Source organism: Euleptes europaea, chromosome 2, assembly GCF_029931775.1.
Source record: "Euleptes europaea isolate rEulEur1 chromosome 2, rEulEur1.hap1, whole genome shotgun sequence".
Lineage (NCBI taxonomy): Eukaryota > Metazoa > Chordata > Lepidosauria > Squamata > Sphaerodactylidae > Euleptes > Euleptes europaea.
Genome location: NC_079313.1, coordinates 95,258,468 through 95,283,475, shown reverse-complemented (window position 1 = coordinate 95,283,475; position 25,008 = coordinate 95,258,468). Strand labels below are relative to the sequence as shown.

The window sequence follows — 25,008 nt, the reverse complement described above, 5'->3', positions numbered from 1 at the left end:
AAACTTCTCTAAAACTACTCTCTTTATTTCCTAGGATCTCTGTGTTGTTGTGTACATGTTATTTGAGTGTTTGTGCACATACTATTAATAAGTAAATCTCTGAAACTAAATCCATTGACTCTGCTTTATTCTTTGAATCATGGTTTGGACTCCCGTAGACATAGGTTAGATCCTGCAGATTATGCCCACTGCCGGTTATTGATCTGCTGTTCCCCAAATAAATATCATAACCGAGCAATTTGGCTAACAGAAGTTCCCCACAAACAGTATTTCTGGGAGATAAGTAGGTTGCGGTGGGAGAAAAGGAGGCAGGAAATTCTGCACTGCTAATGGAAATGCTAATGGATTAGCAGAAAATTTAGTCTGGATCCAACCCATACGTTCTGTTACATCCCAGTTCCCATACATGTCTCCTTGTGAGTGTCTCACTGGCTTCAGCAAAGCTTGCTTTGAAATATGTGGCATACAGTGCAATCCTAAACAGAATTACACCTCTGAAGGCCACTGAAATAAACGGATTTAGAAGTTGTAACACTGTTTAGGATTGCACTGTTAAGTTGCCAGTCATATACTAGAAGATGTCTTTCCAATGTCAGTGGCAATCACTTCCGAGTAATGTGTAAAGGGATTGGTTTGTGATGTGCTTAGAAATGACCCGAATACCACTGAATACCCATGGTGACTTTGAAATAGTCATGTAATGCACTACTAGGGCTGCCAACCTCCAGATACTAGCTGGAGATCTCCTGCTATTACAACTGATCTCCAGCTGATAGAAATCAGTTCACCTGGAGAAAATGGAAGCTTTGGCAATTGGATTTTATGGTATTGAAGTCCCTCCCTTCCCCAAACCCCGCCCTCCTCAGGCTCCACCCTCAAAATCTCTCTCTGGAGGTGAAGAAGGACATGGCAACCCTATGCACTATGGAAGTTTTAGAAGGCACTAAAACACTCTGCAGCTATCATGTTTATTTAGGAAGAAGTCAAACAATGTAACTGGTTATAGGATAAACAAAAGGGCTCATACAATGTTGGCATCCATCAGCTGTAGACCTCTCCCACATCATGCTGATTCCGAATTTGGCCTTCAGTGAAGTGGCCAATTGGCCATAGAGTGACTATGGAGAGAGAAAAGATTTACAGTGAAATGAAACAATCAAGAAGATGCTGTGAACCTTGCACCATGGAAATTGGGGACAATAGACTATGTGTAACCCAAAGTGGTAAATTGACCTGTTTGAGCAATTGCAAAGATTTGTTGTTTATTTGAATCACTGACAAAGGCTTTATAAGAGACAAAGAGACAAGGAACTGGGTGAATATTTCTTCCTTTGGAGAGGGAAATACAGCAATGAATCCTGCTATCCCAGACTAACAATAGCTGAGGAGAACACGGGCAGCTTGTGCAGCAATTTACTGATGGTACTGTAAGTCATGGCTACACAGTATGGTTAAATGGAGAATATGATCCAACATCTTTACTCAGGGGTGTCAAGAGATGAAGGAGGAGACACTGGGGTGCTGCTATAGCTCTGTTCAGGCACAGAGCTCCCAAGTGGCTTAACAGCATCTAAGAGCTGAAATCTAAGTGACATTGTACAAAGTGTTGCCAGGTCCCTCTTTGCCACCGCTGGGAGGTTTTTGGGGCGTAGCCTGAGGAGGGTGGGGTTTGGGGAGGGACTTCAATGCCATAGAGTCCAATTGCCAAAGTGGCCATTTTCTCCAGGTGAGCTGACCTCTATCGGCTGGAGATCAGTTGTAATAGCAAGAGATCTCCAGCTAGTACCCGGAGGACGGCAGTCCTAATTGTACACAAGTTCCTTAAAGCATTGCCCGACTATCCTTTAACATGTAGCTGCAGCTCCACTTGTTCATCTTCCCAACAGCGTTCCACCTGTCTGTGCTGTCCAGTTGATTGCCTGAACATCTGACAGCACATTCACATGTCCAGCTGGTTTACGATTTTATTATCTTGCTATTGCTTCTTCAACCACTTGATAGCGCAATTGCAAAACCCATGGCCAGGGAACACGGGAATGGTAGCACACATGACTGCAGCAGCAAGCGCACAGCACAGGGGGTAAGTAACGTGTGTAGGGTTGCCAAGCTCCAGGTACTAGCTGGACATCTCCTGCTATTACAACTGATCTCCAGCCAATAGAGATCAGTTTACCTGGACAAAATGGCCGCTTTGGCAATTGGACTCTATGGCATTGAAGTCCCTCCCCTCCCCAAACCCCGTCCTCCTCAGGCTTCCCCCCCGTAAACCTCTCGCTGGTGGCAAAGAGGGACCTGGCAACCCTAAACGTGTGGAATCCCAAACACTGGAAAAACTTGCACTCAATGTCACATGTACCGGTAGTTTGGCTCTAATATGGATGCAAGTAATGACATTGCTGGCATGCACTGGATGCTGCTAGCCACTTAGCGGCCATGTGTATGCACTGTGCTGCGCTAGAAGCCCCAACTGCATTCTCCAGATGCTTTGCCATAAAGGTTCCTAAGATATGCCATCCCATTCAGTGGCACTCAGTGGTATTAGCTGGTACTCCTCAAACAAACTACCATAAGAGCTGCCCCAGGAAAAAAAATGCTAAAGAGGCAGTTCAGGAGTGAGGCTCAAACAAGCAAACAAACAAAAACAAAACAAAACAAAAAAAAACTTAGGCTGAACATAGCAATTCTCTAATGGAAAAACCTGGCTCTGCAGATGGATCAGCAGATGTTCAGGTATTTGATTGGCGTGTGTATGTGAGTAAAATAAGTTGTGAAGCCAGGACCATACATACTGTGACGGCCATTGAAATGTCTTCATCCTCCAAATCCTTTTTCTTAGCTAATCAGAGAGAGTTAAGTCTTCTCTGGATGGTTTAAGTCCCTTCTTACTTGAATTTTCCAGATATAGTGATTTTTGAAGAGGGGCTATTTGTGAACTTTTGATTCAGCTCCTCCTTAAACATCAATATCCTTCATTTGTTTTCCCAGCCTATTAAATCCTAATGAAGTCCCCTCCCATTATATCCATTACATGTGATAATAAGTGCTAATCTAGTCAAAGGGTTTATTAATCCTACTAATAAAACAAATTTGAAATGAAGTTCTTTGCTAGCACAAGAACTGAGTTTTAAAAATAAGGTTTTCTGGATTTTTTAATAACTACTATTTATCAACCATGTTTTTAAAAACTGAGGAAACTGATGGTGGAACATTTCAAAATTTCTACAGTTGACTAGTTTTTGCAATTACAAGAATACAGGATTGTTTTAATTAGCCTGATAATTAGCCTAATCCCCTTTCAAATTTTTTGTTATTTATGATGGCTGTAGTAATTTGCTCATAAAGCAAGCTCAGAGGAACTTGAGATTTGTCGTTCCTACTGCTTTAACCAAAGAATAGAAAGGTGATAATCTGTTAGCAAGAACTATTATTGGGGCTAACACAACACTCGTCTACTCCTGGTATTTATTAAGGGTGTGCATTTGGAAAGTAACCACACTTTCCTTTTATTTCAAGCTCATCCGACCAAAGATTTTGAGCGCAACATACATAAGACAAAAAAACAAAATTTACAGCATCACAGAGAATTAAAATATTAAAAAGATGGATACGATAAAACAACATTTGCAACATCATAGATGGAAAGTAACCAATCAACAATCTTTTTGTTGATCTCAACAAAGCAACTAATCCAGATGAAATTAATCCTGATATTTGGACACAAACCAACAAGGACAATTCTGCCCATTTCTTTGACAGTGCTGTGATGCCCAGATGCACTCTGCTTTCAGTTTCTGCCTCCTTGCTCTGTTTTGGTTTCCCAGGATGTGTGGAGAAAGAAAAGAGCAGCAAGGTCAGAGAATGACTCAACTTGTACTTGCTAGCCTCATCCAACCAGAGCACTCAGCCTGTGTTTTTTGCTGCACAGCATGGTTTTTGGTTGGGGTTTCTGTACTCAAAATTTCCCCAGTTGTACCGCTGGCTTACTGATCAGGGTGTGGGCATATTTTTCATTATCAAAGTGGAGCCCGTGGGAGGTAATGCCTGTGCCTTCCCACACCTTTTCTTTACTCTGCTCCTTGAAGCATTTGATTTTTCCCCAACTCTTTGATGGATGATGGGAAGTGAGTTAAGTTATACACAGGCTGCAAGTAACATGTTAAAACAAACGAACCTAGTGCAGGGCTCACAAGTACGTGCAGAATTTATCATCCATTTAGCCTTCCTGCTCTCATCTCTCCTACTGTTCCCTTTTCTTTCCCAGCCATCCTCAACCAAAGTCCAGCTTCTCATGTCCCTGCTCAATGAAGCAGTGGGGGCAAAATGGGGGAGGGGACACTGTGACAACATTGTGACATCAGTTCCAGATACATACCTGGAAGGCATGTCACAGCATTGGGTGACACTCTTAAGAATTTCGCAAATCTCTATCGTAAACGAGCATTGTCTGACACTGGTTTCTGCAGTTCCTCCCCTCAATGCTCGTGAGTGCAGCTAGCCAGAGGCTGGTGGTAACCCTATTGCTCTGGGAAAACAAAAGGGGAGAACCTACTGCTCGGACAGCCCCCTCCTTTAAGCCCCATTCAATGGAATCTTGAATCCCCATCCCATCTTTCCCTCCCTCACCGGTTGTATCCCTTTCTCTTTGTCTTGCCCCCCTTCCTATCTAGCTTCCTTCTTGAGGACACCACACACCCATGCTTCTTGGATTGGCTCTGTTTGAATTACCTGTGGGTGGACACATCTATTTTAATAGGGCGGCTTCCGCTAGGAATTGTGCAATGGCTTGTTGATTGCCTATTCCCCACTGCATGCTTTGCATGTTGCGACTCATATGATTTATTAGCTTTTAATATATTACGTGATCTTGGGCATATTTTATTGCATTGCCTTTTAATCTGCCTTTCTCTCCCATGGGCAAAATGGGTGTTTCAAATGTTTAGAAACCAAAAAGACTCTTGATAGTAGCTCTTAGTTCTATGGACGTAGAGAGGGGGCTAAGTGCTCTTTGAATGTCTCCTCCTATTTATGATGTGCTAGATCAACACTCCATCTTCCCTCCATCCTCCCCCCAATTGTCTCCACAGGAGTTCAGCAGGTGGTATGCACAGTGGCATTCCTGTCTGGGCGTGAAAATGCAGTTGTACTTTCTCATCTCCCTGAATGCCGCTTCAGCCTTGATGTACAAGCAAGCACACGTGAGGGCAAAACCACAAGCGCGGAGGGAGCTGTTGTCATCCGGAGCATCAGGTGGCAGGGCTCTGCTTTGTTCCCTTCACAAAGCAATCTGGCCCAACGTGGGTGGTAGGCTGGGTAGCACTTTGAAAAGCCGCCCAGCTGCATGATGCTAAAAAGGTACGGAATTGCTGCCTTCACAGCAATAACTCTGGTAGTTTCGCATGATAAGGCAGTGACAGAGAGAGAGAGACAAACAATTTCCTCTCAGCTGCCATTCTGAAACTGGGAGCAGATAGCAATTAGTCATTTTGCTAGGTTTCCACAGACTTCCAATCTATGTCCCTCCCTCCCTCCATCCCTTTCCTTTCTTTCCCACATTTAATACATAATGCACTTTCTCATATGTGTGTCTACAGTAGTTGGTGGGAAGTCTGTGGTTGTCCTGCGAAAAATGATTGTGGCTGATAGGCTTGCCATCCTCCAGGTACTAGCTGGAGATCTCCTGCTATTACAATTGATCTCCAGCTGACAGAGAATGGCCCTGGAAAGGCCACACCCTAGGGTTGCCAGGTCCCTCTTTGTTACTGGCGGGAGGTTTTATGGCGGAGCCTGAAAAGGGTGGGGTTTGGGGAGGGGAGGGACTTCAATGCCATAGGGTCCAATTGCCAATGCGACCATTTTCTCCAGGTGAACTGATCTCTATTGACAGGAGATCAGTTGTAATAGAAGGAGATCTCCAGCTAGTACCTGGTTGGCAACCCTACCCACACCCAACCTGCCTTGGCCACACCCCTAACTAAGGCTTGGCCCCATCCTTCACCATGGCTGCTCTGGCAATTGGACTCTATGGCATTGAAGTCCCTCCCCTCCTCAAGCCCTGCCTTCCTCAGGCTCTGCCCCAGAAACCTCCCACCAATGGCGAAGAGGGACCTGGCAACTCTACACACCCTCCTGGCAGAACTACAGTATTGCTCTCAAAAAACTGTCTAATATGTATTCACCTTGCAAACCAAGCCACAGAACAGCACAGAGCACTTTGAAAGACAATCAAAACATCTGCCAAAATATCTGTAAACTGTCTTTCAAGGTGCATGGAATGCATTTAAGAATGTATTAACAAAATACATTTTGAAAGACATTGAAGCACCATCTCCACAGAATATTTATTTATTTTCTTCATTTATTTTCTCCCTAACGGGGACCCAAGGTGGCTTACATAATTCTCCCTCCCTCCATTTTATCCTCACAAAAACCCTGTGAGGCAGGTTAGGCTGAGAATGTGTGACCAGCCCAAGGTCACCAAGCAAGCATCCATAGCAGACTGGGGATTCAAACCTGGTTCTCCCAGATCCTTTTCTGCCACTCTAACCATTACTCTACACTGGCTGACATATACTGGAGGACCCTTTCTCCTTAACCCACATGCCAGCATAGGTCCTCAGGACACTTTTTGCTTCGGTGCCCTCTTCTTGACAGGGTGAAAACTTTGTTACCTTGCCAGTCAGATCCAGTGAGCATGCTTCGTGTAAATTTTTCAAAAGCAGTGTAAGGCATTCCCTCCTTGAGGGCATTCACTGTCTGAATTATTTCTTGAGGTATAATGCTGCTGGGTGATTTAGCAGACAGGTAAAAGTCGGCTGTAATCCTGTTTGTTTTTAGCTGTTGTGATTTTAAGACGATCGTACTTTTAACAAACTAAGTGTGAGCTGCCTCAAACACACAGGCAGGAATGATATATATTTTCATATAAGTAACCGCACAAATAAACAACAGAATGCCACCAGGGGGAAGAGCAATGCAATCACTTCAGACTATGCGATAAGGTAAATGAGATTTACTTTTCACTGGCTTGTTGGCATTGTCTCGGTAGGCTTCCTCCCTAGGCTTAGACCCATTTTGCTTTGACTTCATATCTTGCCTTTCCTTTGGACGGTGTTTCAAACATAAATTGCAAACAGAATCTTATCAGCACTATTTTAGGCATGCCTCGGATTTTCAACAGTTTCTCTCTGAGCAAAACACCAAAAATTCACCTCAAATTAAGTATGGGGAGAAAAGGGGTTAAGAACGTTGCCATCCTTTGCAGCTGTAACAGTAACAGAAGTTACCAGCAGAGGGCAGTAGACCATAAGCAAAGAAATGACTGGTCTGCACTCCCCCCACCCCAATTCCGCATGAAACAAGAAACGTTTAGTAGTACTACTGATGAGAATTTTAAAAATTTGGCAGAGTGGCCCTAATGCTTTGGCTGGACTTCACTTCTCTGAGTAAACTGCATTTAATCAGATCTTCCTCGTTGCCCCCCCCCCGGTATTGATTTGTATTAGTGGCTTTTTTTCCTGAAAGTGCAGCCTATTTGGAAAAGAAGGATCATCTTATTATCAGGAAGGACAAACCAAGCTTGCAATCACTCACTACAGCTGCAGTGGGGCGGTTGGGTCCCACTGATATTCCCATGTGTGATGTGAGAGCTCAGCAAAGAAGAATACAGAAGCAGAAATTTCCACCTCCAGTCCATCTCTTGTTCTCCCATCCTGCTTCTCCAGATGCTGTGAGCCATTATTAGGGACCTGTCTTATTTTCACACCTGTTCTATTTCCCCCGACACCTTCTGAAGGAAAAAAAAAAACGTATCTGGGGGAGGCAGCAAAAGTGGATTTTATGTGCAGTTCTCAAAGAATCAGTGTGAGTACTACTTGTTTCCAGCAGTTGATTTATGTAATATGAAGCAAATATATTAAACTGCCTAATGCAGAGGCACACCTGGGTCCATCTAGTTCAGAAGAAGAAGAAGAAGAAGTGGTTTCTATATGCCAATTTTCTCTACCTTTAAGGAGAATCAAACTGGCCAGCGTGGTGTAATGGTTAAGAGTGGTGGTTTGGAGTGGGGGACTCTGATCTGGAGAACCGGGTTTGATTCCCCACTCCTCCACATGAGTGGCAGAAGCTAATCTGGTGAAGTGGATTTGTTTCCCCACTCCTACACACGAAGCAAGCTGGGTGACCTTGGGCAAGTTACAGCTCTGTTAGAGCTCTCAGCCCCACCTACCTCACAGGGGGTCTGATGTGGGGAGGGGAAGGGAAGGTGATTGTAAGCTGGTTTGAGTCTCCCTTAAGTGGTAGAGAAAGTCGGCATATAAAAACCAACTCTTCTCCTTCTTCTTCCTTCCTCTCCCCACAACAGACATCTTGTGCGCTAGGTGATGCTGAGAAAGTTCAAAGGGAACTGTGACTAGCCCAAGGCTTCCCAGCTGGCATCGTGTTTAGGAGTGGGGAAACCAACCTGGTTCACCTGAGTAGAGTCCGCCACTCATGTGGAGGAGTGGGGAATCAAACTTAGTTCTCCAGATTAGAGTCCACTGCTCCTAACCACTGCACCATGCTGGCTCACTGGCCAGAGGTTGTCCTCCAGGCCCTGCACCACCACTGAGCTATGGCCTCTTACTAGGGTTGCCAACCTCCAGGTAATGCTGAGATAAATATGCACAAGTACTAACAAAGTATGGCTGAGTAAACAATAGTACAAGGCTCAAACACTCAAATAGCAAAGATGTATATTTGAAGGTTACAATAGTGAAAGTGCAGGAAGTGACAAAAAGGAAACTTAACACAAAATCTATACACTAAGATCTAAGGGTCGATAAATATGATAAAGTCAATAATTATGTCTCGATAGAATCTTTAAAAGTTCATAATAAATATATTCAAATCCTTGCGTTGTGGAGACAGAAGTCAGGAGAAGACGGAACGCGGTCCGGATGCCTTGCGTTTTCGCCGCCCCTCAGGGCGGCTTCTTCAGCTCTCTGTTATAAACAGAAACTGTTCTCCTGCAGAAACAAACATCCACAATAGAAAATTCTCTAGGCTACAATCTTTTTAACTAGAATAAAGTCATCACATTTAAAAAAAGATTACTATGCATCAACACCGATACAGTGAGCATACCTTAAATATTCATTCAGCAGTTTCTTAGATATAAAATCTCAGGTGGATTCTTCCTGCTCCCAACTGGGCTGCTCAGTGAAAATGCTTGCTAACTCAAACACAGGTGTTGCCAATATATCTGCTAAGCCCTCAAGGGATCTTTCTAATTGCAGCTGAAATAAATTACTGTATGAGCTCCATGCTTTTGAAAGAATTAAAGAAAACAAGAAAAATCTAATTCATTATTCAAACCATAAGGATGATAGGATTTAAATAAATAAATAAATCGTAATTCTTGCCTAAGTAAAATTTTTTGAACGTTGTCAACATCAAAAGAATTGCCTTTGTAAACCCAGATGGCAAAAAATCTAAGATCATTCTCATTATGCTTCTGATTAATAAAGTGCTGAGTGAGAGGGGCTTCCAAATTCCGTAACTTAATATTCCGGTAAAGTTTAAATAAATCTATACGGGTTTGAAAAGAAGAATATGCAGGTGTGGGAATAAAACCTAACCCCAAATCAAGTACCTCTAACTCAAGTACTAACCCCACTTTCCCTGTGGATCTTGCTCTTTCTGTCCGCTCAGTCTACCACTTAAAGAGTTTAGCTCTACTAGCTCTAACTTCAGATTCAAAATTAAACATTTTTCCAACTGCTCTACGAGCAGATGTGTTTACTGCGTTACTTGCAACTGTGGTAAATTATATGTGGGTAGCACCTGTCGCCCCCTAAAAATAAGAATAGGGGAGCATAAATCCAGAATCAGACAACGGAATTTGGAAGCCCCTCTCACTCAGCACTTTATTAATCAGAAGCATAATGAGAATGATCTTAGATTTTTTGCCATCTGGGTTTACAAAGGCAATTCTTTTGATGTTGACAACGTTCAAAAAATTTTACTTAGGCAAGAATTACGATTTATTTATTTATTTAAATCCTATCATCCTTATGGTTTGAATAATGAATTAGATTTTTCTTGTTTTCTTTAATTCTTTCAAAAGCATGGAGCTCATACAGTAATTTATTTCAGCTGCAATTAGAAAGATCCCTTGAGGGCTTAGCAGATATATTGGCAACACCTGTGTTTGAGTTAGCAAGCATTTTCACTGAGCAGCCCAGTTGGGAGCAGGAAGAATCCACCTGAGATTTTATATCTAAGAAACTGCTGAATGAATATTTAAGGTATGCTCACTGTATCGGTGTTGATGCATAGTAATCTTTTTTTAAATGTGATGACTTTATTCTAGTTAAAAAGATTGTAGCCTAGAGAATTTTCTATTGTGGATGTTTGTTTCTGCAGGAGAACAGTTTCTGTTTATAACAGAGAGCTGAAGAAGCCGCCCTGAGGGGCGGCGAAAACGCAAGGCATCCGGACCGCGTTCCGTCTTCTCCTGACTTCTGTCTCCACAACGCAAGGATTTGAATATATTTATTATGAACTTTTAAAGATTCTATCGAGACATAATTATTGACTTTATCATATTTATCGACCCTTAGATCTTAGTGTATAGATTTTGTGTTAAGTTTCCTTTTTGTCACTTCCTGCACTTTCACTATTGTAACCTTCAAATATACATCTTTGCTATTTGAGTGTTTGAGCCTTGTACTATTGTTTACTCAACCTCCAGGTAATAGCTGAAGATCTCCTGCTATTACAACCGATCTCCAGCTGATCAAGATCAGTTCACCTGGAGAAAATGGCTGCTTCAGCAATTGGACTCTATGGAATTGAAGTCCCTCCCCTCCCAAACCCTCCCCTCCTCAGGCTCTGCCCCAAAAACCTCTCGCCAGTGGCGAAGAGGGACTTGGCAACCCTACCTCTCACCAATGTAGTTAGGGCCAGAAAAACAAGGAGCTCCCAGAAATGTTACACTGTAGATGGGCTGATGGGAGTATGTGAGCATTATGATTTCACCAACATGACACAGGAAGGGCCTGCTTGCATATGTATGGGGAAGGAAGTGTATGGGATAGGTGACAAATAAAGTGAGACAAGAAATGGAAGTAAAGGAAGAATATGAGAACCGCAGTTCTGTGTACATAGGTGTTAAGACTTGGGGTGAGAGGGACTAAAGAAGAGAAGTCATCTGGGTGGTGGATTTTTGGGTGAATGCTAGACTGGTGATGTTGTTACCCAAATGGCCTACAAGTGTGTGACCCTCCTCCAACATTTGGAGCATCCCTCCCTCGCATGTTAAGAGCACACATACTTGTATTGAGGTAAATATAAATTAGGAACCAATGCCTGTGTATATCAAGGTCCAGAATTTTGGTAGCAACGCCTCACAATGGTAATGGGGGAGGTTCCCAGAAATAAAACAAGTGGAAAATAGAATCAGAGTCCAAATATTTATTTTGAAAACATCGATCACGAAAAGCAGGAGGCGCCCAGAGAGCCTCAGTCTCACACAAGCGTGTGCACGCACACACACAGAGTAAAACTTAACTCTAGACAGATTAACCCTGAAGAAATAAAAGCACACAATAAAGGGGCCCAAGCCTGTCCAAAGGGGTGAGGAAGTCCTGGGTGTCCTGGGTGGAAGGAGAGCAAAGAAGGAAGAAGCAGGGCAGAGACTGAGGCCAGCTTCAAATCTCCGAGGGTCCTGTGTTTGAGCTACACGGGGGCAGTAGCGAGGAAGCTCAGGGGAACGGCTGCTGCAAAGTTCTGGGGTTTGGGGGGGCTATTTTTGTACTGTGCCGTGCTTTTATACTATTGGAAGGTGAGCAGCAAGTGGGTTTGGAGCCCCAAAGTTTGAATCTTACAGGCCAATTTGATTCTACTTGACAGGTGGGAAAATTATAGATGCAAAACTGACACACCTGAGGGTGAGTGAGTGGAAGTGACCACTTGTCTAGAGGGTGGACAAATAACCGGGTGTGAAATGATGGTTGTATCCTGGGTAAACGATAGACTTAAGATAGGGGTGATTGCTAACTGGATCCTTCCATTGATTAAGAGTATGTTATCACAGCTAATCATTGAGACATCACCTGCTTTTTTGAGTGGGGAAAAGGCAAATTCCATTGCCTCCTGGGTAGACCTATTAAGGATGTTTCCTTTTGTGGTGTTTCGAATTGCCTTCAGGTATGAGTGGAATTTGGGCTTTATTCAGGCTTCTTTCCTATTATCATGCTTGGAAATGCCTTCAGGCTGAATGGAATTTTGCTGGAGCCCGCATCTTAATTTTACTGAAATACGGGGCTTCCCTTATGGATGTGCTTTGGTATCAATGTAATGACATCATTTTTTGGTCACACCAAACATGACATCATCCCATTGATGGTTGGTGTCACCAGCAAGGTTCCTCCTACGGGGCAAGTCGCGACCAGTTGCCAGCCTGGAGGCAACCAGCCTAAAGAGCTAACATTATGGAGGGGTTAAGAGCGGTGACTCTAATCTTGAGAAATGAGTTTGATTCTCCACATGAAGCCTGCTGGGTGACCTTGGGCCAGTCACAGTTCTCTCAGAACTCTCTCAGCCTCACTTACCTCACAAGGTGCCTGTTGTGGGAGGGGAGAAGAGATTGTGATTGTAAGCTGCTTTGAGACTGTTACAGTAGAGAAAAGCGGGGTATAAAAACCAACTCTTCTTCTTAAGTGCTGCACCAAATGGCTACTGCAAGCGAGGATGGGCTTAAAGGGGTTTTTTGCAGATTCATGGAATAAATGTCCATCAGTGGCACCCTTTGCTAAAAGACACAAAGTTTCCCAACTGCTGTTGAACGGTGAAGCCAACACTCTGAAACCAACACTCTCTCTCTCTTTTTTTTTTGGCTTGGCAACAATGGGTCTTGGCTGTAACCGCACAATACAACAGTTGCTCAAGAGATATTGTTTCCACAGCACATCCCTTTGAGCAATGAGCATGATCAGTAAAGGGCCAGGAGAGCACCATTTACCATCTTCAAACATTGCATTATAGGATTAAAGAGAAGCCTGCTGCCAAGGAACTGGCGGACGAGTTCAAATCAATCCATGAGACTCGTCTCTTCCCTTGCTTCTTAGCCCTTGCTGTCCTGTTTGTGCTGCCAAGTCACAATGCCGCAGTTACTGTAGAAGTCAAAAGCTGGCGGACTTCCCCTTCTATTTGGCCACTGAAAGTACAGCAATGCCATCAAGGCCCTAAAGTCTCAACTGAGAAACCGTCAGCTCCCACAGCTTGCCAGGGCTTTCTAGAACCTTCTGCCCACCTCAGGTCTTTATGCCTTTTGAAAAGTTGTTTCAGAAGGACCCTCCAAAGTGGCATTTAATGTGGCAAGTGGGGAAACTGGCAATCCCTCCGTGGGCAGGATGAAGCACTTTGGGTATGCTTTCGGGGCTCAGTGAATCCCAGCTGTGGATGATGTGGAATAATCAGGCGTACCTTTACCAAAACAAAAAAAAGAGAGCTTTTCTCATTGCTTTTTCATCCCAAATGTATGGCACCAATTTCTACAAGGTAAAGGTCCCCTGTGCAAGTACCAGGTCATTCCTGACCCATGGGGTGACGTCACACCCTGACGTTTTCTAGACAGACTTTGTGTACAGGGTGGTTTGCCAGTGCCTACCCCAGTCATCTTCCCTTTACCCCCAGCAAGCTGGGTACTCATTTTACCGACCTTGGAGGGATGGAAGGCTGAGTCAACCTTGAGCCGGCTACCTGAAACCAACTTCCGTTGGGATCGAACTCAGGTCATGAGCAGAGCTTGGACTGCAGTACTGCAGCTTACCATTCTGCAAACTAGGGATTGTTTTAAAGCTTTTTTGGAGGCACTCCTTCTTGCATGGGGGAGGAGGTGATTTCAGCAAATTGCCACCATCCCTATACTGCATCCCATGTTATTCTTGAGGGTCCTCCAGCCCATAGAAGTGACTTGTGAGGGGAGGTGGGGGCCAGTAATATGAAGGTGACAAATATCCACTCTATGACTGGAGCTCCTCTCACAGTTCTTTGGCTCCAAACCTCACAACTTTATTGTGGCATAAACGTTTGCCGATCAGAGCTCACTTCAGCAGATGTGAGAAGGTGAATCACTGAAAAAATGGGCTCTGATACACAAGCACAACAGAATGATTAATTAATCTTTGGGTGGTGCAGGTGTTTGGGTGGGTTTTTTTCTTCAAAGCATAGCTGTGTGTGTGTGTGCTAAGTGCTGTCAAGTCGCTTCCAACGCATGGCGACCCTATGAATCAATGTCTTCCAAAATGTCCTACCTTTAACAGCCTAGCTCAGGTATTGCAAACTGAAGGCTGTGGCTTCCTGTATAGAGACAATCCATCTCTTGTTGGGTCTTCCTCTTTTCCTGCTGCCCTCAACTTTCCCTAGCATGATTGTCTTTCCCAGTGACTCCTGTCTTCTCATAATGTGACCAAAATACGATAGCTTCAGTTTAGTCATTTTAGCTTCTAGGGTCAGTTCAGGCTTGATTTGATCTATAACCCACTGATTTATTTTTTTGGGGCAGTCCATGGTATCCGTAACACTGTCCTGCAACACCAGCATAGCTACATCTCTATAACTGATTAGAAAATCTCAACACACTTTGCAAGAAAACCAAGCCATGTCTGTATTATTTTGAAATGTGAGTTACAGGATAAGAAGGGCTAGCTTCCAGTCCAATAGCACCTTAGAGACCAAAAAGATGTTTTGGGCATAAGCTCTCAAGAGTTACTCGAAGGAAGTGGTGACTCTTGAAAGCTTATACCCCCCAAAATCATTTTGGTCTCTTAGGTGCTACTAGACTCGAATCTAGTTGTTCTATTGCAGATCAACATGGCTGCCCTCTGAAACTAGAATGGGAAGGGTAATTTCATTCAGCTTCTGTCCTAAAATGCCCTTCCCCGTCTCAATCTCCTTCTGATTTCTTGGCTGCAGTCTCCCTTTTGGTTGATGATGGAGCCAAGGAATAGAACGTCTTTAACAATTTCAATTTCCTCATTGTCCACCTTAAAGTTGAGCAATTTTCCTGTAGTCATTACTTTTGTCTTCTTTTGCTGCTTAGATGTATGAACATCTAAGAGGAAGATTGTTTTGCATGGCAGAACAGCAGTTGTTCACCCATTTGCCTTTGGCATCAGCAGCAAGCTTAAATATGTAAGATCGCAAAATGTTCTTACTGTTTTTACAAACAGAGAACAGAAGTACCAACAAGCAGCCCATAAACCCTTATAGAGTGTACTTCAAACTGAGAGTTTCAGCTTCCTTTTATCTTGTATGCGGCGTATATATCTGACCGAGTGATAATATCTGTCCCATGCAATCAATGAAGCAATAGCCTCCCTGCATGGAAATGTTGTCGCTGGCTCCCAACTTTTTAATAACCACACTGAATGGGCACTCCAGCAGAGGAAGGGGAGAGTGCACAGCCTCCAAAGAATGTAGAAATAAAAGCTAATCAGAACTAATGATTCACCAAACGGCTAGGCAGTAAGGGGCAGGGGTGCATTGCCGCTCTTTGTCAGTTCTAGCATTAAGGATTGGCCAGTGAACATGCCAGGGATGGGGCTGCCCAGCTTGAGAATGCAGAGCTGACCCAAATTATATTTTAAAATGTCATAAAATTTTGAGCATACATGTATGAAATGCGAGGGGGAGGAGTTGCTGCATCACTAAATGTGTCAGAACAGAAGGATTAATTCACAACATGGGCAACCACGTTCTATGCAGCTGTCACAATCAGCAACACATGTTTTAGTGGACATGTTCATGGAGAGGGCTATTCATGGCTACTTGTAAAAATGGATACTAGTCATGATGCATATCTATTCTCTCCAGGATCAGAGGAGCATGCCTACTATATTAGGTGCTGTGGAACACCGGCAGGACCATGCTGCTGCAGTTGTCTTGTTTGTGGGCTTCTTAGAGGCACCTGGTTGGCCACTGTGTGAACAGACTGCTGGACTTGATGGACCTTGGACTGATCCAGCATGGCCTTTCTTATGCTCCTATGTTCTTATTAGGGTTCAGGTCTCTCAGGTTCAGGACACTGAAATGAATGCTCAGATAATGAGATATCCCCACAGCAGGTCAACTAATATATGAACCATGCACAATAGACCTCTGATCTTACAGAAAGGCTCCTGCAAGTCTGAAATTATTCAACGTGGATTGCTTGCTTTTTTGTTGGAGTGACAACAGAGGATCTACATCACAGATATGAAGTTAAGATTAAAAGTTGCAAATCTTCCCATCTGTTTGTCCTTGGACATTCTTGGATGTGTTGTTTCCAGTCAGTAAGTCACAGTTCCTAATGGCACAGTTTAATCTAGCTTGAATCTTTCTGTTTGTCAGGATAATGAACATCGGGCTTATGGCTGAGTAGCAGGAGTCAAAAAACATGCGTGCATCTGCAAACCGGAGTGAGACAGGAGACAAGCAAAGGTTGACCATCCAGAAGATGCTGTCCAGCCCAAAACTGAGAAGGTATATGACCAGTAGGCCAATTACTGATTTTGCTGCATGGAGCTCTGTCCGTTTTATTTGTAGCATGGGCAAATGCTTCATCCTTTCCCCATGTTTCCGAAACACAAAGAGAAGGTAACCACTAGAGACAGTCATGACGCTGAGAAAGAACATGTCTCGGGTGACAAATATCACTCCATTTCCGAAGTACAAGAGATGGCTAGGAAATACTACACAGCAGAAATCATATACTACTGTGATGTCTTCCTTGGTGCAATTGGTATCAGTGCGTGGCATGGAATAAAGCAGACGGGTACAGCAGACCAGTAGATTAAAACACCAGAGAGAGATCATGGTGGAAGGGAGCCTTTCTAGGAAGCTGTGCCCTAGGCGCAAGCACCGGGGAGGGCACGGGACAATGATGAGACACTGGAACCAGCCCAGCATGGATGTCAAGAAGATGCTCATGGCCCTGCTCACACAGTAAACATAGAGGGTGATGCCACAGCTCAAGCTGTCGCGCATAGTGTGGACTCCAAGGGCTCGGAGGGTGAGTGGGACTCCCCGCATCAGGATAACCAGGAGGTTGGCAAGTGCAAGCTTGCCCAAGATGATTTCACTGGGAGTGAGGTTCTGCTGGAAGATGGCATAGATGAAGGCATAGAGGATGGCTAGATTCCCAGGGATGCCTATCATGTCTAGTGAAACAAAGCCAAGCATATTCAAGATGAACCAGACCTGCATCACTGATGTGCGGCTCTACTTAGAGGCGGGTTGCTGTGTCTTTTGTATTCTGCAAGACAAGAAAGTTGAACGATGTTATGCTGCAGACCATTATTATGTGATTTTAGCGCCATCAAGGAAACGATTACTCCCTGTTTATTGAATGTTTATTGAATGATTTGGGCTATTTTAAATGTATTTAATTTATGTTTTAAGGGTTTTTATTGTTCTGTATTTGTGAGCCGCCCTGAGCCTGGCCTTGGGGAGGGGTAAAAGTGTAGTAACACAAATAAATAAATAAAATAAAGTATCAGATTCATTCCCCCCTTTCAACAAAAAAACACATGAACCAAAGTCTTCGTGCTGCACTTATGCTGGCTGTTTCCTTGAGTTCAATGGGAAACTTTCCCCCACAACTGTACAAAGAACAAAAAGGTCATTCTACAAATTGCATGCATTAGCAGACATTAGTCTCATCTTCAGTTGTGTTGTTTTGATCATGGTTCAACAGCCTCATTATACAGAGTCAGTTGTTCTCAAATCCTATTCCTGGGAGATGGAGCATTGGACTTGTAACCAGCAGAAATAAGACCATTTGCTTTTAGAGACATGAAAGATAATGTTTAGATTCTAAATAGATTTGTATATTTTTAGCAAGTGATGTAACCACCATCAGTTCTGGCCTTTAGCCCTAAAATATCAATGATTACCTCCAAGAATTATTAGCAATTTTACTTATTTTTTGTTTAAACCATTTCTATGCCACTTTTCTCCCCACCTTAGGATCCCCAAGGCAGCATACAATCAAAAATGTTAAAACAGCGTTTAAAACACAGGTAACAACATATAAAATATTTAAAACAATTAAATAAAGCATATAAAAACATGATCAGAGAGGCGGGCCAATGAAAGTCTTCACCTTTTCATTTCCCCTTCATTTTATTATTTGGGAACCCTGAACAATTCCTCCCTTGAGTTCAAAAGGTTCACTGAGATGAATTCTAGTTTGGGGAGCCCCTGGTTTAAAACGTGGACGGGACACGTGGGCGGGACATAGGGTTGCCAGCCATGGGTTGGGAAACACCTGGACATTTTGGAAGTGGAGCCTGGAGAAGATGACATTTGGGGAGGGGAAGGACGTCAATAGGGTATAATGCCATATAGAGTTCACCTTCCAAAGTGGCCATTTTCTCCAGGTGAACTGATCTCTGTCGCCTGTCAGTTATAATAGCAGGCGATATCCAGCCACCACCTGGAAGATGGCAACCTTAGTGGGACACATGCCACCTCTAACTTTCAGTAATAAAGATCCTTGGGGCATTTGTTCCCATGAATAACTTTTCCATTGTTAAGAACTAGTAATTTCTTTCTAGCCTCTGACAGCCTTTCCCCACTATTTGAGTTTGTTATGGCCTTAATATGCTAGATTAAAATGTTTCTGCCTCTGTAAGATATAGACTCAGTATGAAGGAATCACTTTGTAGTCTCTTCCCTTGCATAAACGACATAAGCTTTCCACTCATGTCCCTAGATGTGTTCTTCCCAGTTATGCTGCCAAATACTGACAAGGATATCTGCACAGGAGACTGCTTTCATTTCATGCTGGCTGATAACCATTTCCGTTTGACATCAGCTTGGCAGCTTTTCAAAGACAGATTGGTGATGGGGTTGTAGCTGACGCTAAAACTGTGTGAAAGTGGGTGGGTAATTAAATCTTATAAGAACTGAAAACTGTAATGATTATGTCTGAAATCTAGTTTGGATCAAAGTAGACAGAGATGTCTTGTCTGGTGATAAAAGATGTGGGGGGAGCCCAAACAAATATGAAAAATATAGATCTTGCCATAACTTCAGGGAAATGAAACCTTACTTTTGCCTCACAGTTTCACTGGGGCATAACAACTGTGAAAAGAGAAGGAAAAAAATCCCCAGACCTATCCTGAGTGTATAAAAAAGAATGTAGCTGTCATAGAGTTGCTTATCTTCACATGCCTATCACCTCAACATAATTTTAAAAAAATTATATAAGCACCCAAAGTGGAATGGCTGTAGGTAGAGGTAAGGCCACGGGTCGGGCACAAAAATTTCCACCCACCTTGCATGAATTTCTCGCCCACCTGCAGAAGCCTGAAATGCCCCCAAAGCTGCTCCTAGGGGGGCAGGGGATCCCTAGGGACTGTGTTTCCAGGGGAATTTTGGGATGCCTCAGGAAAGCGGAAGTGAGAAAGTTCCATTCTGTAGGTAGAAATGTTTGAGCCTATGGAAAAACTCCAGTAAATCCAAGACTCTACTTTGGAAATTTGTCAGTATGATGCAAATGTCTGCATTAAACTTCTGTTCTCCTTTTTGGGAAATGAACTCACAAGTCTTTACTTTCACCTTATATTTTTGTTTCCTTGAACCAATTTTCCCCCATACAAAATGCTTTCATTTTTAACAGCATTTGTGCACCCATTTAACTTGCATATAAATGCCATTAAAAGCATGTAAAAGGAACAAGTGAACAATCAGCAACAGTGAAAATGAGGTGGACTAAAACAGATGAGGACAAGCTATTGAATCAAAACGAAAGGAAATGGCTGTAATGCCTCATCCCTGCTTGTAGGAACTAGGCAATTTCCAACAAGAAGTTGCTAAGGTTTAAGTCTGTTTGGAAGTCATGATTTTTCAAGATACCCTGTGACTACCATTAATCGTATGCAAAGTTACTCCAGTTTAAACACATTCCATGTATAGGATAGTATTGTTATTGTATCCCCTAAAATTAATTTCAGCGCAGTTAATATAAAGGTCACCATGGTTTTCCTTCTCCCTGCTCTCTCCCTTATACATATACTCATTTGTGCTGGGAAGGCATCTGGTTTACTGCTAGCTTTTATATTTCTGAAAAGAAAGCGGCCAGTTTCTGTTTCTCTGTCCCAGCAGTCTCTAGCGTATGGTGAAGTCAGCTGTGGTACATCCATAGACATTTCCATGTCTAATAAAAAGGCTTTTTATTAGAACCTTTTCATTAGAACCTCCACCCTCCATATCTATCTTCAAAAGCACTAACTTTACTCCTTAATGCGGATGATGCCATTCTTACAACTTACACTCAAAAAGGCTTGAAAATACTTCTACATCGGTTTTCAAAGTATTGTAAATCAGAGGAACTTAAGATCACTTACTCAAAGTCTAAAGTTATGGTGTTTTCAAAAGCTAAGAAAGTCACCTCCATAACTTCGAGAATTGATAGTATTCAATTGGAACAAGTTTCCAAATTTCCATACCTGGGCGTGATTTTTAATTCTAACCTTAACTGGAAACCCCATCTTAAATTTATTACCCCCCTCCCAAAAATCACACCTTCGGTTGCAGTGATTGAACTTTTTTTCTTCCATAAGGGAGGTAAATATATTCCAGGGGGATTACAAGTGTTTTACATGAAAATTATCCCACAACTTTTATATGGTGCTTCAATATGGATTCTTCAGGTCTCTGTGAGTATTGACCTCCCATTGTGTCAGTTTTTTTGCGGTGAATTACAGGGACCCCAAGATGTGTAGCTGGAGTACGTTTAAATTTAGAACTAGGCCAAGGTTCTATTGAAGCTAAAGTGGGGCTACAAACCTTCAAACATAGACTAAAGGTCATATTTTCAACTGAGAAGAACGGCCTTATCTGCATATTAAATCAAGACCAGTTCCACTCCCATAGGATGCATGAAACTGACAAGAAATTATCATACCTAGGCCTATTTAAGGATACCTTACTAAGTATGGGAAAAAAGAGAATCTATTTTAACCATCAAGAATTATACTAAAAAAGTAGATTATTCCAGCTCTATAGAGTTGCTCTACCCAATTTTTGAGTATCCTTCCATTTTTGCAAACCTCAACTTATTTTAGCAACCTAAAAGTCCCTTGTTACTGCAGAACTTTTATACTCACTTGCTTGAACGCCATTCCTTTGGCAGTGCTAAATGGAAGATATAATAACTTACCTTATTCAGATAGATTTTATTTCCCAAGTTGGAATGTCCATGATACAATTCTTATCATGATCAATGGATTACCCCTATTTAATTAAATTTCCTGCCACCGTAACAAAAGATAAAAATAGTCCCCTTTTTGCTGGTGGACAACATTTCCATGAACAACATTGGCGGTGGACATGTATCTCTCCACCATATTTTCCTTAAAGAAATAAAGGCTCCCCATTTACTGCTCAAGACCTTTGGGTCATGGGAGCTTGAAAAGGAAAGGAGAAGGATTAGAACCTACCCAAGTATCATAAAAGAGTGAACTTGGAAGTTCATGGGAACTCATCTGTTAGTGGAGCAACCTAAAGGAAAGAATAACAAAGCAACCTTAAGGAAAGTACACCCTTTTAAATCAATTCAAATCAATGGGATTAAAAGAGTATAACTGTTTAGGATCGCACTGTTATAGAATAAAAAGGGGGAGCAAAGATGTTTCAGGGCATGACAGAGAAGCTCTTAGTGTGTCGTTTGTAGGGTCTTAAAATGAAATGCAGGATGTGTTGCAGGATAAATTTGGTAAGATGGTGCTGGGGGAAAATCAGATTCCAAAATCTGTGTCTTTATCACAGTTTTATAGCAAGCAGAAAGGCAGAGATCACTGTATTTCTATGGAGGAAAGAATATTGCATATGCAGGTCTGCCTGTCACATGATTATTCAAAAGTGAAGAACCTCTCCCCATGAACCTATATAACCTTGATTGTTTGTTTCTGGCTGCTGTCTCTTCCTGTACTTCCTGGTAGTTTCAGCTCAAGGACACAGGAGGAGCTAGGGCCCCAGAGGGCAAACTGGAAATGGTGTTTTGTAATTTGTTTGCACAGTCTAAGTTTTCTTCTGGGTCTTCCAGATAGATTTTATAAACGAGTAGTTTATAGTCTGGTGCAGAAGTGCCTTATTTTAGCTGTTCAGCTGATGACTAACGGAACTGGGTTGACGGTTCTATTGATTTCGTGTTCTTGTCAGGTTGATGAGACTGCATATGAGATGGTTTTGAATTGCAGGGATGGTTCTGCAAGTAGTAAGAATAAACTGCTTTCACTATTCCTACTATATAGTCAAAGCCTTATCCTTCTCTGTCTCTCATAGTGAATCAGTAGAAGTAACTTTGGGTTGTTAATTTCAGCAAGGATTTTGTAGGTTCATTTTAACCTTCGCCAATTAGATTTTGTGGGCTGACAATCATTAATTAAAAACTGCTAAGGGATCAGTTAATTGGCTTCTAATAAACACATGCTGCTATTTAAGCAACTTGATGGTACATTTAGTTACAGCTTAATTAGGTATCTAAGTAAATCTCTGTGCCCTACCTTTTGTTATTACCTGAAGACCCATCTTTGTAGGACATGCCCTTACCTGTAAGATACTTTGTTTGATAAGAAAAACAGAGAATATAAGAAACAGCTTCATGGCGTGCTCAGTGGTTTTTAATATATTGCTGCTTATGATAGTATTAGACCTCTATGGCTAAATGTTTGTAGGTTATGGAGCACCTGAGCTCAGGAAATGGATTGGTAGGTGAAAGAGTAAGAATTAGATTCTGTTTACAAGGAGAAACAATTACCTCTTATAAAATATTAGAATGATGGGGTCAACCGTACTATTGACTCTGAGTACTGTCCAGATTTTACACAGATACTCTTCTTAGCTTCTGATCACCTTGGGCTTACAGTCTCATCAAACACTGTTATTTCTTTCCACCCCACCTCTTTTGACCCCATTGACTGATCACTCAATGAATAATTAAATTCTGGAATTCACTATCAGTGGATGTTGCAATGGCCATGAGCATAGATGGATTTAGAAGGGTATCAGACAGATTCATGAAGAACAGGGGAGGTAGTTCGGAATTTCCTGCATTGTGCAGGGTGTTGGACTAGATGACCTTGGTGGTCCCTTCCAACTCTATGATTCTATGATTCTATGATCAGTGGCTACTAGCCATGATGATTTAAGGGAATATCCACATCCAAACGCAATAATCCCCAGAATACCCTTGTTAGGGGGCAACATTAGGGGAAGGCCTTGGCCTCTATGCCCTGTTTGTTGGCCCTCCAGGGCAACTGGTTGTCTACTTTGAGAGACAGGATGCTGAACTAGATGGAACATTGGTATGATCCAGAAGGGCACTTCTTATGTTCTTATATACCCTGAAGTCACAGAAGGGTGTTGTGGCCTGTAAAAGTTTTACTCCCATGAGCAGCATACTATCAAAGTAGGGTATTTGTGTGAAATTGCAGCTCATCCTATAGATGTGTTTAGTCTAATTCCAAAAGAAAATCTGCAGTTTTACTAATATTTCTGTATCTGATACTATATTGCGTTCATGAATAGGTCTTCCATACCATGTGCTTTCCAATGACACTTTATTGGTAGATATGCCAACAGCCTAGAGAGAGAGAAAAAAAATGTCCGGCCCCTTTAATAGAGACTTAAAGTGATACTATATACCTGGTGCTGTTATTTACCTCTCTGCTACGAAAAGCTCAAGCTGCCCAATTCTACACATTAAACCACTGTTAAAGGGATAGAACATTTTTTGTCCAAGCTTGTTGGCAGCCCAAATTATTGGTGCAGTGCAATCGTGCCTCAATTTCAGAGCCTTTTGCCAGCTGGCACTGCCTTTCTCCACTTCACAATATCTATGTAGCTGTGACCATTCAGTTTATAGTAGCTGCTTGAAAATGCTTATCTGTGCATAGAGAAGGGAGAAATATAAATACTTTGAACTAATACATAAAGTAACAAGTAAACAGTGTTTGCTGTACATGAACAGCAGCCTGTGGGAGTGGAACCAACACAAACAGTGGAGAGCACCTAACAGAACCCCAGTCACTGTGTAAACCAGCCCTATGACGGCAATCTTAATGCACAACTACTTAAAAGTATGCTCCCTTGAAACCAGCAATGCTTACTTCTCCATGGAATTTCTCTGACAGCCAGCATGGTGTAGTGGTTAAGAGCAGCGGACTCTAATCTGGAGAACTGGGTTTGATTCCTCGCTCCTCCACATGAAGCCTGCTGGGTGACTTTGGGCTAGTCACAGTTCTCTCCAAACTCTCTCAGCCCCACCTACCTCACAAGGTGGGTGTTGTGGGGAGAAGAGGGGAAGGTGATTGTAAGCCAGTTTGATCCTTAAAGGTAGAGAAAATCTCTGCAAGAGGCAGACTGTTTGAGCAATAACCTGAATAATTGATATCTGCACCAAAAAGAAAATGGCTACCAATGTTTTGCTACTATTTTGTTACCTATTAATTGGCAACCACATTCAGATGGGTTTGGTTGATGAGACATTTTGCAACACTAAGATTAGATCCAGCATTAAAAGCATATCTCACCGAGCTTCGCATCTGATCTCGCGGCCCTGTATGAAGCTAGTTCTGCTGGCTGCTGCCTTATCCGCTTGTTAAAATAGCTTATTGCCCAAGCTGGTTGTTTTAAATGCTCAACACACACTCTAATAGGAGATGGCAGCCAATTAGGAATCTAAAAGAGATTTTTCATCAGCGATTGGAAAATTAAGTACCATAATTATTTAGGTTTAGAGGGATACATACTCAAGGGGTTAATTATGTGCTTGTAAAGAAGCAAAATTTGATTTGCTTGGCCCAGAGAATTAAGTGATCCACACAGGGGGAATACTGCCTACAGTCACGTAAAAAATAAACTTGGAGGGGGGTGGGGCTGAAGTCAAGGTGTTAAAAGGCAGGAACAGAATTCTTTAACTTTCCCAATGAGAGTTCTGTGCTGTACTTTGGGACAATCAATAAGGTATTCTTTGTCATC

General features: G+C 42.5%; 1 protein-coding gene across 1 annotated transcript in view; it reads right to left on the bottom strand.

Moving 5' to 3' along the window:
* Nucleotides 1-24,593, bottom strand: part of CAMK1G (calcium/calmodulin dependent protein kinase IG) — an 85,532-nt gene extending 60,939 nt beyond the window's left edge. Inside the window, exon 1 of the mRNA XM_056844324.1 lies at nucleotides 24,561-24,593. The gene's annotated coding sequence lies outside the window, so the exon portion shown is untranslated. The remainder of the gene's footprint in view (nucleotides 1-24,560) is intronic.
* Between the last annotated feature and the right edge of the window lie 415 nt (nucleotides 24,594-25,008).